This window comes from Anomaloglossus baeobatrachus, chromosome 10 (genome assembly GCF_048569485.1).
Source record: "Anomaloglossus baeobatrachus isolate aAnoBae1 chromosome 10, aAnoBae1.hap1, whole genome shotgun sequence".
Lineage (NCBI taxonomy): Eukaryota > Metazoa > Chordata > Amphibia > Anura > Aromobatidae > Anomaloglossus > Anomaloglossus baeobatrachus.
Genome location: NC_134362.1, coordinates 27874937 through 27890248, shown reverse-complemented (window position 1 = coordinate 27890248; position 15312 = coordinate 27874937). Strand labels below are relative to the sequence as shown.

At 51.8% G+C, this 15312-nt stretch overlaps 1 protein-coding gene and 1 long non-coding RNA gene across 5 annotated transcripts in view; one reads left to right on the top strand and one right to left on the bottom strand.

Moving 5' to 3' along the window:
• The window catches only part of SAAL1 (serum amyloid A like 1), a 55902-nt gene that overhangs the window by 18991 nt on the left and 21599 nt on the right, over positions 1–15312 (top strand). The gene's annotated exons all lie outside the window — the stretch shown is intronic.
• LOC142255027 (uncharacterized) lies at positions 2967–6360 on the bottom strand. The gene is made up of 2 exons (XR_012727335.1): positions 6195–6360; positions 2967–3174 (listed from the first exon to the last, which is right to left on the bottom strand). It is a non-coding gene; the product is annotated as an uncharacterized LOC142255027 (long non-coding RNA).

Sequence of the window (15312 nt, the reverse complement as noted above, 5' to 3'; positions counted from 1 at the left end):
CTGGCATGTATATTTTTGGAATTGATGAATGGTTTGCATCTAGATGTGAACCCTTTGTATTTACTTTCATGGAGTCTTCTCTTTACTGGTGACTTAGAGACAGATACACCTACTTCACTGAGAGTGTTCTGGACTTCAGTTGATGTTGTGAACGGGTTCTTCTTCACCAAAGAAAGTATGCGGTGATCATCCACCACTGTTGTCATCCGTGGACGCCCAGGCCTTTTTGAGTTCCCAAGCTCACCAGTCAATTCCTTTTTTCTCAGAATGTACCCGACTGTTGATTTTGCTACTCCAAGCATGTCTGCTATCTCTCTGATGGATTTTTTCTTTTTTTTCAGCCTCAGGATGTTCTGCTTCACCTCAATTGAGAGTTCCTTAGACCGCATGTAGTCTGGTCACAGCAACAGCTTCCAAATGCAAAACCACACACCTGTAATCAACCCCAGACCTTTTAACTACTTCATTGATTACAGGTTAACGAGGGAGACGCCTTCAGAGTTAATTGCAGCCCTTAGAGTCCCTTGTCCAATTACTTTTGGTCCCTTGAAAAAGAGGAGGCTATGCAATACAGAGCTATGATTCCTAAACCCTTTCTCCGATTTGGATGTGAAAACTCTCATATTGCAGCTGGGAGTGTGCACTTTCAGCCCATATTATATATATAATTGTATTTCTGAACATGTTTTTGTAAACAGCTAAAATAACAAAACTTCTGTCACTGTCCAAATATTTCTGGACCTAACTGTATACCTCCCGTTTATATAGTCCATAGACGATCGCGATATGATTAAGTTCTGATTGAACTATATCTATCTTACCGGCAGAGAAGGGCTATTCTTCTTGGGATGGGAGGTACTTATGACGCGTCACTAGTGCATTGCCTGCCTTCCTGGGCGCGTCTGTGGTGGCGTCCTTAGCAGCGGAGAACCGGAAGTAGTAGTGACGTCACCGGAAGCTTTCTTCCATCCGGCCTCCGCTGCCGACGCTGAACCACAGCGCGACCCGTAGCAGTATGGTGCACTGTGACGCGCCGCTGAAGGGGCGGTCTTGTGGCAATTAGGGTCCCTTTATAACCCTTGTACTGTGCACCTATTTTATCTGTCCCCCGACGAAGCACATCAGGCGAAACACGTGTTGGGACGCCGGTCCCCAAGTGTATACCCGGGTCGTACTTGGTGATCTGCCAGCTTGGTAAGCCATCTTGCCTTTGTTATGCCATGCATTGAGACTTTCTCATCTCTTTTCTGGCAATCTTTGCACTTGCATTTGGGCAATCAGCTGCCTATCTGGGCACTTGGGCAGATCACTTTGAGATCTAGTATCCTATCCTGGGTCACGTGGGGTTTCTTTCCCTCCATCACTTCTCATGTTTCGGTTTTTCATTGTGATTATTAATTGTTATACCCTATGAATATATTAAAAATAAAATGTTTGTACATTTTAATCACGTCTGGTTCTTGGGTATCTTCTATACTGGTAAATTTTGAAGACTCTTTAATTTAAGATATCAGTTAATCCGAGTTGTTACCTACTATATGTAACCTACGGTTCCTATATGTTTTATATAGTGGTCACTGTGCAGAATCCGTCTTGAAAATTAATGTTCTGCAAATTTCGGCTTTACAGCTACTGAGGAATTTCAACTGCTATTGTCCCTACTTATTGCAGGAAAGAAAGGGTTATTTTTCACAATTTGGGGAGCACAATTTTGGAAAAAAAATTGCTTTCCAAATCTGGTGCATGTTATGGCACTTCACTCATGGGACCACTGCAGCTGTGGATGCAGCAGTCACGTGATGAGCTATCGTTACAGCTGGACATTGGGTGCAGCAGTCATGTGATGAGCTATCATTACTGCTGGTGATTGGGTGCAGCAGTCATGTGATGAGCTATCATTACTGCTGGTGATTGGGTGCAGCAGTCATGTGATGAGCTATCATTACTGCTGGTGATTGGGTGCAGCAGTCATGTGATGAGCTTTTCATTACAGCTGGTGATTGGGTGCAGCAGTCGTGTGATGTGCTATCATTACAGCTGGTGATTGGGTGCAGCAGTCGTGTGATGAGCTATCATTACAGCTGGTGATTGGGTGCAGCAGTCGTGTGATGTGCTATCATTACAGCTGGACATTGGGTGCAGCAGTCATGTGATGAGCTATCATTACTGCTGGTGATTGGGTGCAGCAGTCGTGTGATGTGCTATCATTACAGCTGGTGATTGGGTACAGCAGTCATGTGATGAGCTATTATTACTGCTGGTGATTGGGTGCAGCAGTTATGTGATGAGCTATCATTACAGTTGGAGATTGGGTGCAGCAGTCATGTGATGAGCTATCATTTCTGCTGGTGATTGGCTGCAGCAGTCATGTGATGAGCTATCATTTCTGCTGGTGATTGGCTGCAGCAGTCATGTGATGAGCTATCATTACAGCTGGCGATTGGCTGCAGCAGTCATGTGATGTGAAGCGGTCACTGGCTGTTTATTTTCAGAGCTACACCCAGTTCATTCTCAGGACTGGGGGCGTCTCGGGGTCGGACCTCCATCTATCATATAGTGATGGCCTTTTCTAAAGATATACTGTTACTTTGTAAGTTCAGTATAACGGTATAAAAGGGTTGCCCAGGATTTGATAAATATGGCCGCCTTCTAAGAACAGCGCCACTTCTTTCTGCAGGTCATGTATAGTACTGCAGTTCTGCCCCATTCTTTTCAATTGACCTGAGCTGCAATACCACGCACGGCCAATAGACAGGTGTGGCGCTGGTTTATGCAGAAGGCACTTATGTTTTTTTTAATGGCAGGGAATTGAGTGTCTTCTATTTGTTTCGGGGCTCAGGCATTGCTCGCTGTCACTGACCCCCGGGTGATCCCTCACGAGACGTCACACTGGATATCTGACTTTTATTAGGGACACAATGTATGACCGAGATAAGATCTCATCACAATAAACACTCCACATCTGATTTTCCAATAATTATAACTTTTTATTAGAAGGTTGTCGGGTTCTTCTGGTTTTGCAGGAATCGGATGCAGTTTGCTGTGGAATATGAATATATATATATTTTTTATCAGTTAGGAGATTGGAGAAGAGCCTTTTGGTTGATTTTCTACTTTCGTCTTTAAACCTCCGGTGGAGAAATCTAAGAATAATCCTCATATTCTGGATTTTGCCTGTAATGATAAATATGTGGATGAGTGTTTTAACGATATTAGTCTGTGACTAAAAAACTCCAACCAAAACCAGTCATTGCCTGTCCCCTGCTGATGGCCGCTTCCTTCACCTCCTCCTCCGCTGCTCGGGTGATCCGTGATGGTCAAAACAAATATCCATGTGTGAGTTTTTGTTTTTTTTAAAGTGGGACAAGGAAATATGCTGCTGTCTCCCACAACAAAGGATTGGCTTTGTGCAAACCCAACATGCCCAATCCTTCTTTACCATATCACCTGTTGTCAGGGACCCCCACCATGCACATGTGGGGGGAGAGACGGGACATTACTAATATGGCGGAAAGTAATCAGGGCGGCCGTCCTGTCCTTGGCCTCGCAGGGCGGCCGTCCTGTTCCTTGGCCTCGCAGGGCGGCCGTCCTGTCCCTTGGCCTCGCAGGGCGGCCGTCCTGTCCCTTGGCCTCGCAGGGCGGCCGTCCTGTCCCTTGGCCTCGCAGGGCGGCCGTCCTGTCCCTTGGCCTCGCAGGGCGGCCGTCCTGTCCCTTGGCCTCGCAGGGCGGCCGTCCTGTCCCTTGGCCTCGCAGGGCGGCCGTCCTGTCCCTTGGCCTCGCAGGGCGGCCGTCCTGTCCCTTGGCCTCGCAGGGCGGCCGTCCTGTCCCTTGGCCTCGCAGGGCGGCCGTCCTGTCCCTTGGCCTCGCAGGGCGGCCGTCCTGTCCCTTGGCCTCGCAGGGCGGCCGTCCTGTCCCTTGGCCTCGCAGGGCGGCCGTCCTGTCCCTTGGCCTCGCAGGGCGGCCGTCCTGTCCCTTGGCCTCGCAGGGCGGCCGTCCTGTCCCTTGGCCTCGCAGGGCGGCCGTCCTGTCCCTGGGCCTCGCAGGGCGGCCGTCCTGTCCCTGGGCCTCGCAGGGCGGCTGTCCTTGGCCAGCAACTTCCACCACGCTGTCCCCTAACTTTTTGGCTATGCCCCTACAGACAAATCAATGGGGGAGGGTCCCTGTTCCTATTAATAGCCTTACAGCCATAGATAAGTGTGAGCTAAGGTTTCTGTAAAAGAGCAAGGAAGAAGTATGGATTACTTTATAGGGTCTATATTTTGTGGACTATGTTCACACAGAATTTCTTGAGGGGTTTTTGAGCAGATCTTTTCCAAAATACTCCTCAAGCCGCTTCAAAAATTCTTGGTCAAATCTTCCCATTCAACTGCACACGATAAATCCACTTTGCTGTTCACACGAGAAGTTTTATTTAATTTTAATGAGACTTTTAAAAACATCTTTTGGGCAATAAAGAGCGTGTCATTTCTTTGCAGCGGATCCTGATGTGATCCGCTCCACATTTATGCAAAATTCTCGTTCGTTGGGCGAAGTTTTCAGTTTAAAAATAATTGTTCTCGGCAGCGCATTGTTTTGTATAAACCGGAGATGTGCTGCAGAGGGCAATATTCACTTCTCACAAGGCTGACCGTGTTACCGATCTTTCAGTGCACATGGACATGCGGTCGGCCTTTCTGTGCAGACTGGTAATCGCTGATTGGCTTGTGTGGTGCCGAGCGATTGTCATTTAAATGGCCTCGGTCGTGCAGGGATTCCTTTTAGTAATACAGGTAACTGGAGGGGAGACTGTTTGGGTGGGGGTCGTTGGGAGGAGACTGTTTGGGGTGGGGGTCGTTGGGAGGAGACTGTTTGGGGTGGGGGTCTTTGGGAGGAGACTGTTTGGGGGGTCTTTGGGAGGAGACTGTTTGGGGGGTCTTTGGGAGGAGACTGTTTGGGGGGTCTTTGGGAGGAGACTGTTTGGGGGGTCTTTGGGAGGAGACTGTTTGGGGGGTCTTTGGGAGGAGACTGTTTGGGGGGTCTTTGGGAGGAGACTGTTTGGGGGGTCGTTGGAAGGAGACTGTTTGGGGGGTCGTTGGGAGGAGACTGTTTGGGGGGTCGTTGGGAGGAGACTGTTTGGGGGGTCGTTGGGAGGAGACTGTTTGGGGGGTCGTTGGGAGGAGACTGTTTGGGGGGTCGTTGGGAGGAGACTGTTTGGGGGGTCGTTGGGAGGAGACTGTTTGGGGGGTCGTTGGAAAGCGACTGGGGGGCCGTTGGGAGGAGACTGGTTGGGGGTCTTTGTGAGGAGACTGGGGGTTCGTTGGGAGGAGACTGGTTGGGGGCCGTTAGGAGGCGACTGGTTGGGGTTGGGGGCCGTTGGGAGGCGACTGGTTGGGGTTGGAGGCCGTTGGGAGGAGACTGGTTGGGGGTCGTTGGGAGGAGACTGGGGGTCGTTGGGAGGAGACTGGTTGGGGGTCGTTGGGGGGGAGACTGGTTGGGGGGTCGTTGGGAGGAGACTGTTTTGGGGGTCGTTGGGAGGAGACTGTTTTGGGGGTCGTTGGGAGGAGACTGTTTTGGGGGTCGTTCGGAGGAGACTGTTTGGGGGGTCGTTGGGAGGAGACTGTTTGGGGGGTCGTTGGGAGGAGACTGTTTGGGGGGTCGTTGGGAGGAGACTGTTTGGGGGGTCGTTGGAAAGCGACTGGGGGGCCGTTGGGAGGAGACTGGTTGGGGGTCTTTGTGAGGAGACTGGGGATTCGTTGGGAGGAGACTGGTTGGGGGCCGTTGGGAGGCGACTGGTTGGGGTTGGGGGCCGTTGGGAGGCGACTGGTTGGGGTTGGAGGCCGTTGGGAGGAGACTGGTTGGGGGTCGTTGGGAGGAGACTGGGGGTCGTTGGGAGGAGACTGGTTGGGGGTCGTTGGGGGCAGACTGGTTGGGGGTCTTTGTGAGGAGACTGTTTGGGGGGTCGTTGGGAGGAGACTGGTTGGGGGCCGTTGGGAGGCGACTGGTTGGGGGCCGTTGGGAGGCGACTGGTTGGGGTTGGGGGCCGTTGGGAGGCGACTGGTTGGGGTTGGGAGGCGACTGGTTGGGGTTGGGGGCCGTTGGGAGGAGACAGGTTGGGGGCCGTTGGGAGGAGACTGGTTGAGGTTGGGGGCCGTTGGAAGGAGACTGGTTGAGGTTGGGGGCCGTTGGAAGGAGACTGCTGAGAGAGTTGCCTTTACCTGTTATATCCAGAGTTTCTGTCTTGCCTTCCTCCACATGATCCATATCCTCCGGCTCTGCCTGAGTCCTCTTGTCCATCACCGTAATCTGATCTGTATCCATTTCTGCCAGAATCATCTCCTTGACCACAAGAGCCGAATTTCTTGCCTCCTCCTCCTCCTCGTCCTCCTCCTCCTCCTCGTCCTCCTCCTCCTCCTCCTCGTCCTCCTCCTCCTCCTCCTCGTCCTCCTCCTCCTCGTCCTCCTCCTCCTCCTCCTCCTCCTCCTCCACCTCCACATCCTCCTCCTCCTCCTCGTCCTCCTCCTCCTCCTCGTCCTCCTCCTCCTCCTCCTCCTCGTCCTCCTCCTCCTCCTCCTCGTCCTCCTCCTCCTCGTCCTCCTCCTCCTCCTCGTCCTCCTCCTCCTCGTCCTCCCCCTCCTCCTGATGAGCCAAACGTCTGCCCTTTCCCAGAAAACATTCCTCCCAGACCCTGTAATAATCCTTTTATACCACCTTCCGAGCCCTGAGCCGAGCCACCATTCTGGAATAGTGCGGCCAGTGGACAGCTACCGCCTGCTCCACCGGATCCGGACATCTGGCTGCGGTCTTGATGGCCACCTTGTAGTAATTGATTTGGTAAACCCAAGTTCTGGGTGAATCCAGACAGCATGTCTATTAATCCACCCCCAGATCCTTTTTGATCACTGTAGTGACGTCGTCCTCCAGGCGGACCACCATTGTCTCCTGTGGAGTCATAAAACATTGATGTATAAGGCTATGTGTCCACGGTAGAATTTAACTGCGGATTTTTCTGCATGAAAATCCGCGACTTTCGCGGCAAATCCGCACCTTATATTTGCCGCAGATTTACCGCGGATTACCGCGAATTTGCCGCGGATTTTGATGCGGATTTTTTTTTCCCCCCCATTCTATACCCAAAATCCGCACCAAAATCCGCAACAATAATTGACATGCTGCAGATTTTTCCGGATCAAAATCCGCGGCAAATCCGCCACGGAAAAATCCGCAGCATGGACACAGCATTTCCAAAATGCCATTGAAATGGCTTGGAAGTGCCGCTGCTGCAGATTTTCGGAAAATCCGCAGTAAATCCGCGGCAAAATCCGCAGCGTGGACACATAGCCTAAAAGCTGTCGTGACAATCCATCCATTAAAGCCCCTCCGAGCGCTGACTCCTCTGCTGGCTCCACACATTGGGCAGAAGCCACACCGGTGTTTTGGGGAAGGTTTTGCCGTTTGCTTCATTTGCACAAAAAGAAGGGAATTTTGTTACTTACCGTAAATTCCTTTTCTTCTAGCTCTTATTGGGAGACCCAGACGATTGGGGTATAGCTACTGCCCTCCGGAGGCCACACAAAGCACTACACCAAAAAGTGCAAGGCCCCTCCCCTTCTGGCTATACCCCCCCGTGGTATCACGGGTTCTCCAGTTTTAGTGCCAAAGCAAGAAGGAGGAAGCCAATAACTGGTTTAAACAAATTAACTCCGAATAACGTCGGAGAACTGAAAAAACCGTTCAACATGAACAACATGTGTACCCGCAAACAACAAAAAAATCCCGAAGGACAACAGGGCGGGTGCTGGGTCTCCCAATAAGAGCTAGAAGAAAAGGAATTTACGGTAAGTAACAAAATTCCCTTCTTCTTCAGCGCTCTATTGGGAGACCCAGACGATTGGGACGTCCAAAAGCTGTCCCTGGGTGGGTAAAGAGATACCTCATGTTAGAGCTGCAAAACAGCCCTCCCCTACGGGGATGTCACTGCCGCCTGCAGGACTCTTCTACCTAAGCTGGCATCCGCCGAAGCATAGGTATGCACCTGATAATGTTTGGTGAAAGTGTGCAGACTCGACCAGGTAGCTGCCTGGCACACCTGTTGAGCCGAAGCCTGGTGTCGCAAAGCCCAGGACGCACCCACAGCTCTGGTTGAGTGGGCTTTCAGCCCTGAAGGAACCCGAAGCCCAGCAGAACGGTAGGCTTCCAGAATTGGTTCTTTGATCCATCGAGCCAGGGTGGCTTTAGAAGCCTGCGACCCCTTGCGCTGGCCAGCGACAAGGACAAAAAGTGCATCTGAACGGCGGATAGGCGCCGTGCGAGAAATATAGATTCTGAGTGCTCTCACCAGATCTAGCAAACGTAAGTCTTTCTCATACCGGTGAACCGGCTGAGGACAAAAGGAAGGCAAGGATATATCCTGATTAAGATGAAACGAGGATACGACCTTAGGGAGAAACTCCGGAATGGGGCGCAGCACTACCTTGTCCTGGTGGAACACCAGGAAGGGAGCCTTGGATGACAGAGCTGCCAGCTCAGACACTCGCCGAAGCGATGTGATCGCAACAAGAAACGCCACTTTCTGTGACAGGCGAGAAAAGGAAACGTCCTTTAGAGGCTCGAAGGGCGGCTTTTGCAGAGCAACTAGTACTCTGTTCAGATCCCATGGATCTAACGGCCGCTTGTACGGGGGCACAATATGACAGACCCCCTGTAGGAACGTGCGCACCTTAGGAAGACGTGCTAGACGCTTCTGAAAAAACACAGATAGTGCCGAGACTTGCCCTTTAAGGGAGCTGAGCGACAAGCCCTTTTCCAACCCCGATTGCAGGAAGGAAAGAAAGGTGGGCAATGCAAATGGCCAAGGGGATACTCTCTGTGCAGAGCACCAGGATAAGAAAATCTTCCACGTTCTGTGGTAGATCTTAGCAGACGTTGACTTCCTAGCTTGTCTCATTGTGGCTACGACTCCTTGAGATAATCCTGCGGACGCTAGGATCCAGGACTCAATGGCCACACAGTCAGGTTCAGGGCCGCAGAATTCTGATGGAAAAACGGCCCTTGAGACAGTAAGTCTGGTCGGTCTGGCAGTGACCACGGTCGACCGACCGTGAGATGCCACAGATCCGGATACCACGATCTCCTCGGCCAGTCTGGGGCGACGAGTATGACGCGGCTGCAATCGGATCTGATCTTGCGTAACACTCTGGGCAAGAGTGCCAGAGGTGGGAAGACATATGGGAGCCGGAACTGCGACCAATCTTGAACTAATGCGTCTGCCGCCAGAGCTCTTTGATCGCGCGACCTCGCCATGAATGCCGGGACCTTGTTGTTGTGCCGGGACGCCATTAGGTCGACGTCCGGCACTCCCCATCGGCGACAGATTTCCTGAAACACGTCCGGGTGAAGGGACCATTCCCCTGCGTCCATGCCCTGGCGACTGAGGAAGTCTGCTTCCCAATTTTCTACGCCTGGGATGTGAACCGCGGATATGGTGGATGCTGTGTCCTCCACCCACATTAGAATGCGCCGGACTTCTTGGAATGCTTGCCGACTGCGCGTCCCTCCTTGGTGGTTGATGTATGCCACCGCTGTGGAGTTGTCCGACTGGATTCGGATCTGCTTTCCTTCCAGCCACTGTTGGAAGGCCAGTAGGGCAAGATACACTGCCCTGATTTCCAGAACATTGATCTGAAGGGTGGACTCCTGCGGAGTCCACGTCCCCTGGGCCCTGTGGTGGAGAAACACTGCTCCCCACCCTGACAGACTCGCATCTGTCGTGACCACTGCCCAGGATGGGGGCAGGAAGGATCTTCCCTGAGACAATGAGGTGGGAAGGAGCCACCATTGTAGAGAGTCCTTGGCCGTCTGGGAAAGAGAGACTTTCCTGTCCAGGGACGTTGACTTCCCGTCCCATTGGCGGAGAATGTCCCATTGAAGTGGGCGCAGATGAAACTGCGCAAAGGGAACTGCTTCCATGGCTGCCACCATCTTCCCGAGGAAGTGCATGAGGCGCCGTAAGGGGTGCGACTGGCCTTGAAGGAGGGACTGCACCCCTGTCTGTAGGGACCGCTGCTTGTTCAGCGGAAGCTTCACTCTCGCTGCTCGAGTATGAAACTCCATGCCAAGATACGTTAGCGACTGTGACGGTGACAGATTCGACTTTGGAAAGTTGATGATCCATCCGAACGTCTGTAGAGTCTCCAGCGTAGCATGTAGACTGAGTTGGCATGCCTCTTGAGAGGGTGCCTTGACAAGTAGATCGTCTAGGTAAGGGATCACCGAGTGTCCCTGAGAGTGCAAGACTGCTACCACCGCCGCCATGACCTTGGTGAAGACCCGGGGGGCTGTCGCCAGACCGAATGGCAGAGCTACGAACTGAAGATGGTCGTTTCCTATCACAAAACGTAGAAAACGTTGATGTTCTGTAGCAATTGGCACGTGGAGATAAGCATCTTTGATGTCTATTGAGGCAAGGAAGTCTCCTTGAGACATTGAGGCAACGACAGAGCGGAGGGTTTCCATCCGGAACCGTCTGGCGTGCACATGTTTGTTGAGCAGCTTTAGATCCAGAACAGGACGGAACGAGCCGTCCTTTTTTGGAACCACAAAGAGATTGGAGTAAAACCCTCGCCCTTGTTCCTGAGGCGGTACAGGAACCACTACTCCTTCCGCTCTTAGGGAGTCCACCGCCTGCAGCAGGGCATCTGCTCGGTCTGGATGTGGGGAGGTTCTGAAGAACCGAGCTGGAGGACGAGAACTGAACTCTATTCTGTACCCGCGAGACAAAATGTTTGTCACCCACCGGTCTTTGACCTGTGACATCCAAATGTCGGAAAAGCGGGAGAGCCTGCCCCCGACCGGAGATGCGGAGGGGGGGGGCTGGAAGTCATGAGGTAGCCGCTTTGGAAGCGGTTCCTCCATTTGCTTTCTTGGGGCGTGCGTGAGCCCGCCAGGAATCTGAGACTCTTTGCGTCCTCTGAGTCCCTTTGGACGAGGAGAATTGTGTCTTGCCCGAACCTCGAAAGGACTGAAACTTCTGCTGCCATCTTTTCTGCTGAGGTTTGCTTGATCTGGGCTGGGGTAAGGAAGAGTCTTTACCCTTGGACTGTTTAATGATGTCAGCCAATGGCTCGCCAAACAGTTTATCTCTAGATAAAGGCAAGCTGGTTAAACATTTTTTGGAACCAGCATCTGCTTTCCAGTCCTTTAACCACAAGGCTCTGCGCAAAACTACCGAATTGGCGGACGCCATTGAGGTGCGGCTGGTAGATTCTAGGACCGCATTGATAGCGTAAGACGCAAACGCAGACATCTGCGAGGTAAGGGACGCCACTTGCGGCACCGCTGGATGTATGATAGCATCCACTTTTGCTAAACCAGCTGAAATAGCTTGGAGTGCCCATACGGCTGCGAATGCTGGAGCAAACGACGCGCCGATAGCTTCATAGACAGATTTTAACCAAAGGTCCATCTGTCTGTCATTGGCATCCTTAAGTGAAGCGCCATCCTCCACTGCAACTATGGATCTAGCTGCAAGTTTGGAAATCGGGGGGTCTACTTTTGGACACTGGGTCCAGCGCTTGACCACATCAGGGGGGAAAGGAAAACGTGTATCCTTAGAACGTTTAGAGAAACGCCTTTCTGGATGAGCGTCGTGTTTCTGGATTGACTCTCTGAAGTCAGAGTGATCCAAGAAAGCACTCAATTTACGCTTGGGATAGAGGAAACGAAACTTCTCCTGCTCTGCAGCTGCCTCCTCTGCAGAAGGAGCTGGGGGAGAAATATCCAACAGTCTATTGATGGCTGAGATAAGATCGTTTACCATGGCGTCCCCATCCGGGGTATCCAGATTGAGAGGGGTTCCAGGATAAGACTCCTGATCACTCTCTTCAGACGCATCACAGGGCGACTGATTGCGCTGAGACCCTGAGCAGTGTGATGACGTTGAGGGTCTTTCCCAGCGAGCTCGCTTAGGGTGGCTGGGGCTATCATCTGAGTCATAATACTCAGCCTGGGAAGCCGGGGACCCCCTTGCAGTCTGGATTAAGTCCAACTGAGGGGGATTAGAGGACAGAGACCTCGCCGTGTCCATAGACTGAGCCCCAGTCATGGATTGCAAAGTTTCAAGGATTTTTGCCATAGTCACAGACATTCCATCAGCAAAAACTGCAAAGTCTGTCCCTGACACCGGGGCAGAACTTACAAGCGTCTCAGCCTGGGTCACTACCTCTCCGGACTCCGGCTGGCGAAGCAGCACCGGATCTGAGCATTGCACACAATGGGGGTCTTTGGAACCTGCTGGTAGAGCAGCCCCACATGCAGCACACGCAGTGTACACAGCCCTAGCCTTGGCAGCCTTGCGTTTTGTGGATGACATGTTGCTGCCTCCTCAGAGCGATCTGGGGTATCCAGCCAGGAAGCGACCTCACAGTGCAAGAAATAAATAAATATATATATCTGGTGACACAGTACACCAATACACACTGAGGCACTAGAGGGGCCAGCTGAAATGCCGCTTACCGCCCGCTTAAGAGCGGGTGTGTGGTCTCCAAAAGCCCCCTAGTCCAGGTCTCCCAGAGCCTTGCGTCCTTCCTCTAGCCAGACTGCATGTAATGGCTGCCGGCGTCCTGGGAGAGGAGGGGGGGCGGGCCCTGGGCGTTCCTGACTAAGAGCGGGAAGCCTGCTTCCCTCTGTGCCTAGTGAGAGGGCTGGAGCATGTAAATCAGGCTCCAGCCCTCGTCGCTGCTGTGAAACAGCGTCTCTCCCCTACCCTGATTGACAGGGTGGGGGCGGGAACGAAGCGGAGCTAGGCCGCAAAAGCCGGGGACTGGATTTATAAACGCCGCCGCCGTAAAAGCGCGGTCGGCGTGTCCCCGGCGCACTACAAGTCACAGCAGCGCCGCCGGTCCAGTGGGGGTCGGCGCTGCGTTCCCACAACACAAAAGTCCCCCAGTAAACTGCAGGAACACCAACTCAATCGTTACGGTCCCCGGCGCACTACAACACCCAGCCAGCCCGGAGTGTGTCTGTGCCTGCCGGGGACACAGAGTACCTGTATGATGCAGGGCCTTGTCCCTGATTGTACTCCTGCTCCGTATCCATCAGGTTCAACTGGGTCTGTGGATGGAGCCCGGCGTCAGAGCTTAGAGGCCGGCAGGATCCCACTTCCACAGAGCCCTACAAGGGGATGTGGAAGGAAAACAGCATGTGGGGCTCCAGCCCCTGTACCAGCAATAGGTACCTCAACCTTACAACACCATCCACGGGTGAGAAGGGAGCATGCTGGGGGCCCTATATGGGCCCTCTTTTCTTCCATCCGAAATAGTCAGCAGCTACTGCTGACTAAAATCTGTGGAGCTATGCGTGGATGTCTGACCTCCTTCGCACAAAGCTTGAAAACTGGAGAACCCGTGATACCACGGGGGGGTATAGCCAGAAGGGGAGGGGCCTTGCACTTTTTGGTGTAGTGCTTTGTGTGGCCTCCGGAGGGCAGTAGCTATACCCCAATCGTCTGGGTCTCCCAATAGAGCGCTGAAGAAATGTTCAATTTTTATCAATTTTCCGCCACTTAAGCCCGTTCTCTAAAGAGGGTGGGGGAACGTGCGGACAATCCATTTTACTACCATTTACTCCAGAAATTGGCATATTTCATTGGCTAATCCAGCAGAAGGGGCTCACTTGGCTACTAAAATAAGCTCAACAAGAAGCCCCTTGCCAGCGTCTCACCGTCCGAGAGGAAATTGAAAACTCTGACCCTTGCAGCTGGAGAGCCCCATTATTTACTCACCTACATTTCCATACCCGTATTCCTGACCAAAAGGGTTGCACACTGCAGGATATAGGATCGTGGCGAGGAGCACTGCACAGAGGATCGGCTTCATTGTAAGGCAGATCTGTGAGGGGTAATACAACGATTTAATGCTCAACATTGAACAATCTGAATAAACAGGGAGGACATACATTATGGGATTAGTGGTAGAGTCTGTACTATACTCCAGAGCTGCGCTCACTATTCTGCTGCTGCAGTCACTGTGTACATACATTACTTATCCTGTACTGATCCTGAGTTACATCCTGTATTATACTCCAGAGCTGCACTCACTATTCTGCTGGTGTAGTCACTGTATACATACATTACATTACTTATCCTGTACTGATCCTGAGTTACATCCTGTATTATACTCCAGAGCTGCACTCACTATTCTGCTGCTGCAGTCACTGTGTACATACATTACATTACTTATCCTGTACTGATCCTGAGTTACATCCTGTATTATACTCCAGAGCTGCACTCACTATTCTGCTGGTGGAGTCACTGTGTACATACATTATATTACTTATCCTGTACTGATCCTGAGTTACATCCTGTATTATACTCCAGAGCTGCACTCACTATTCTGCTGGTGTAGTCCCCGTGTACATAGATTAGATTAATCACAAGTAAGTTGCATAATATCGGTAGAGGTCTGACATTGGCTTGTCCATCAATCAGCTGGACGTACAGGGTACAGAGCGCTATTTAGTGCCTATTTGGGTTACATAGTTGCATAGCTACTAAGGTTGAAAAAAGCCCTCGGTCCATCTAGTTCCCCCTTCCGCCACCAGTTCTACACTTTGTCACTAAGTCATTTCTAACCAACAATGTTGTGTAGTGAGGAAATCATCCAGCCCTGATATAAAGCTGTTCTAGTATCTGCCATTACTACCTCTTGTGGTCGGCATTCCACAGTCTGACTGCTCTAACTGTAAAGAACCCTTTCCTATTTAGCTGTCGGAATCGCTTTTCTTCCACTTGCAGTGAGTGCCCCCTGGTCCTTAGTACTGTCTTTGGAAGAAATAAGTCATGTGCCAGTCCTTTATATTGACCACACATGTATTTATACATATAAATGAGATCTCCTCTGAGACGTCTTTTTTCTAAGCTAAACATATCTAACTTTTTCCAACTTCTCATCATACGGGCGGCCTCCATTACTCATCATACGGGCGGCCTCCATTACTCATCATACGGGCGGCCTCCATTACTCATCATACGGGCGGCCTCCATTACTCATCATACGGGCGGCCTCCATTACTCATCATACGGGCGGCCTCCATTACTCATCATACGGGCGGCCTCCATTACTCATCATACGGGCGGCCTCCATTACTCATCATACGGGCGGCCTCCATTACTCATCATACGGGCGGCCTCCATTCCTCATCATACGGGCGGCCTCCATTCCTTGTAATAGTCTAGTTGTCCACCTTTGCACTGACTCTAACTTGTGAATGTCCTTTTTAAAATGTGGGGCCCAAAACTGGATCCCATATTCCAGATGTGGCCTTACAAGTGATTTATAG